Source organism: Myotis davidii, unplaced genomic scaffold (assembly GCF_000327345.1).
Source record: "Myotis davidii unplaced genomic scaffold, ASM32734v1 scaffold323, whole genome shotgun sequence".
Lineage (NCBI taxonomy): Eukaryota > Metazoa > Chordata > Mammalia > Chiroptera > Vespertilionidae > Myotis > Myotis davidii.
The window spans coordinates 159,818-163,914 of record NW_006295491.1 but is presented as its reverse complement, the minus strand read 5'-3'; positions in this window follow the sequence as shown (position 1 = coordinate 163,914).

Sequence of the window (4,097 nt, the reverse complement as noted above, 5' to 3'; positions counted from 1 at the left end):
ATCAGGTGGTACAAGTCTTGTGTGTAGACCAAAAAATGTGGACGTTATGAAGAGGCAGTGGAGATTTGGGGTTCAGAAAAGTAACTCCCAAAAGTATGAAGGAAAGATGGGAACATGAGCCAAGACAGGACAAGAGCAGCTATTAGGATCCTAGCGATGGTCCTAAATACTTCAATTAAAGGCCTGTAATTGTGAGGGTGGAAAGCAAACATGTCAGGGAAGTGTCAACAGACTTCAGCCAAATCCTGTGTTTGAATAACTCTTGGTGGGGTGTCAGGGAGAAGTCGTGTGTCATTTCCACTGGAAAGTTGGTTCCTGAAAAATAAATAAGGTGGCTGTGTGTATACTGGATATTCCAGATATTTGTTCTGCTAGATATTGTTCTAAGGACAAGCAAATATATAAGGATTTGTCATCTAAAAAATTAGCTTTTCAGAATATGGATATATTATTTTTCCATTTTCTAGTTCATACTACTACTGTCAAATAGAAAAAAAATGTTTTCCTGCAATATCACATACCAAAGGCAAACTCTTGTTATAGGTGAGAAGCATATAAGAAATGATAGCTGCCAATTTTCTGTTTTATATGCTCTATTGAGAAAGTTTTACCCAGCCTAAACCTATCAGTTCAACTGGTTTTATATTTGGTATATATACATATATGTTAAATCAGTTTTACATACTGTCCTCTATATTTGAAATTAAAACTTTACATGCATCTGCTTTCAGACTGACATCGCCTATGTTACCTACATCTTGAAGCTTACCTTGATTATGCACAAAGTGTTCTATACAACATTTTATGAAAAACCTCTTCTCCATTCCACAAAATTAAGCAACAAGAAACAATTAGAGCCTTGGACATGGATCTTCTGGCCAGATGTGAAATGCCGCCAGGGCAGCCTGTTGCTTTACCCTGGCCATGAGTCGGGTAGAGATGAGGTATGAAGAGAAGCAAGTCCCAGGGCCAGACTTGATGGGCACTAACAGCATTGCCAAGGAACACAGAAGTTCCTGGGCTGAACCCTTACACACCTAACTACATTTCAGAGGTGAAAAACTAGGCACAGAGGTTGAGATGTTTTGTGATTATGCAAATAATCAGAGCCAGAGCCAGGACTTAACTCCACCTTTCTTTCCATCACTCTCCATTGGCTCCCTGAGGTCTCCCACAAATCAGACAAAGTTTCCTACAGTGAATGTATTAATTTCTTGCAGACCTTCTGTGTACTCCACGCAGGACCACACAAGAATGAACTACTTAGAATCTTAGTCCTGTGGTTGCTTAGTATAATGAGAAAAAAAAAAACGGCAAGTAAATAGATTTCAAAACAATGAAAGGTCACATACTAGGTCAATGTACATTCAGATTAGGAGGCATCCTTGGGCCAGTCAGTTGTGGCTAACTCGCACAAGGACATGCAAGGCATGGTGAGGTACTCTAAAGAGCCCCTTCATCTGATTTTCCTTTGAAAACGGCTATCAGTGTTAGCTTAAAGGGCAGATAAATATCTGATTATCACCTTAGCTCATCCTGCAACAATGTAGAGAATGAACTAGGTGAGATATAAGCTACAAGGACATAAGTTCTATTACCAAAATGTAAGAGAAAAATGAGGACTAGATGTAAGTCAATGGCAGGGGGGAAGGAGAGAGGTGAGAAAGAGGGAGGCTGTTTCATAGAGTCTGGCAGGGTGTATGTATGTTAATGCCTTAGTTTCTCCTTTCCTCTCGCCCTCCAATATGTGAGGGCTTCACACTGGCCAATTGAGCCAGAAACCAGTTGACAGGAGAGCCTGGGAAGTAGCCTTCTCGGAAAGGCAGAACCGTACCTCAGGGAGAATAGGCCAAGACTTGGCACCAGGATAAGTGTGCTGACTGTACCGAGTAATACTGGTGAACTTAGGGGAGTGAGCCGTGGGAGATGTAGGATGAACCTGGTTTGGGATTTATAAAGTTTGAATAGCCTAGGGTCCCACAGGTAGAAATACAGAGTAGACCCTTGGAGTCTCACTCCTAAGACAGAGCTCAGAGATGGGAATATATTTGGGAATTATAATAGTGATGGTCGAAGCCAAGGATATGAATTAGAGCATCTTTGAGAGGTCTATGAAAACTAGTTTTTAAATATAAAGATGGAAAACTAAGGTCACAAGAAGGAGGAAGAAAGACCAAGAACAATTTCAGAAAAAGAATGAAGAATAATACGTAGTACAAAAGTTTAAAGCAGACACTGTGAGAAAGCCAAGGAGTGAGTTTTGAAGGTAAGAGTACAAATAATATCAAGATATAGAAGAGATAAGAACTGAATAATTTTTCTATTGGATTTGACAAATAAAAAGACTGTCAGTGACCTTGATTAATAAGCACCCCACTAATACTAAATAGGAAATGTTAAAAAGGTTGGGAGAAGAAGGCAGATTGTGGGTTGAAATGTAAATGAGTGTGGGCCTCTTTTTACGAAGTTTGGTGGGGAAAAGAAAACACAAAAGACTCAGAAAACAGAGTATTTATCTAACATCTCTGTTTTCACTTCAGCATTCTTTGGAATGAACCATACTGTCAACTGTTTTATGCCTCATTTTAAGAAGCATGAATCATAATTTAATTTTCACAGTTCTTTTCTGAGGAAAAAACACTGTGATATCAGAACTGCACTTTTTAAAAAGTGACTCCTTTCAAAGGGTCATCAAATCAATGACCGATTCAATTCCCATTTCTGTTGGCTTCTTTAAAAAGAACACTTATTCAGATGGAAATTTGAATAGGTCCAGGGGAAGTGAGAAGGGGTAGAAAATAAGAAACAACCCTACTGCATAGACTCTAGAGCAGCGGTTCTCAACCTGTGGGTCGCAAACCCCTTTGGCGGTCGAACGACCCTTTCACAGGGGTCGCCCAAGACCATCCTGTGTATCAGGTATTTACATTATGATTCATAACAGTAGTAACATTACAGTTATGAAGTAGCAACGAAAATAATTTTATGGTTGGGTCACAACATGAGGAACTATATTTAAAGGGCCAGAAGGTTGAGAACCACTGCCTAGAGCCTTGGGCTCTTATTCAAACAACCTGTTGAGAAATGACCATTTCTTCCCTTCATAGAATGATGGAGTGGAGACATCAAGACACAATGCAAGACTCAGATTCAAATGCTTTGGGACCCTTTTCAGTAGCATAACCTCAATTAACAATCCAAGTAGCTAACATGTCCAATGAAAATTGCACAAAATAATAACATATAATGTGTCCTTTGTCCTATATTAACCCTTATATGTGTAAAAGTTGGAAACCATTTTATCTGCTATTTGACATAATCACCTATCCTTTGAACAAGAAAATTAATATTTCTGAGAAAATCTCCTTGTTTGTATGGAGTCAAACAAAGAGCCTAAATTCCAAAACTTAACAGATAAACAGCTCTTGCCTGTTAAGCCTGGCTCTGCCCGTAGTTGCCCCAAAGGATCTGCTCAGGCAGAAAAATCAGAGCTTACTGCTGGTGGAAACCAACAAGTTAGCAATTGCTAAAAGCTTGAGCGACATGAAAATTTACTTCCTCTCTAAGACTCCCCTAACTCTTCTCTCCATCCACCTCTCCACACACATCTCTCTATGCTTTACTCCTGACAAGCCACAGGCAAATGACCGCCAGGGAATTTAATAACAGAAAATACTTTCACTTCCTATCACAGCTAATTTTTCCTGGATGAGGACTTAAAGGGACAATACCATTGGAGATGATTATTTTAAAACTATAAAGAAATTTCAGACAAAGACAAGCTGGAAGAAAATCTGAAAATGAAGGAAATGGCTTTAGAGCACCACGGCAGTCTGAAGGATGAGGTTTTCCTTAGGCGAACAGCTCCCCAATACCTGCTTCCCTTTCTGTTGTTGCTGCTGCTGCTGCAGTGGCTGCTATGCCTCCTTCTGTAGCTCAGGTGTCTCCTCTTTGTTAGTGCTCTTTCTCCTAAGCTCTCTGGAACCAAGTGGGATATTTTTTCAAAAGAGATTTAGAGAAAATGCACTTTTTGCATTGTTCTCCACCTATAACTGAGTGATAGGTAGAGAAACAAAGACTCTTTTAAAGCAGTGATT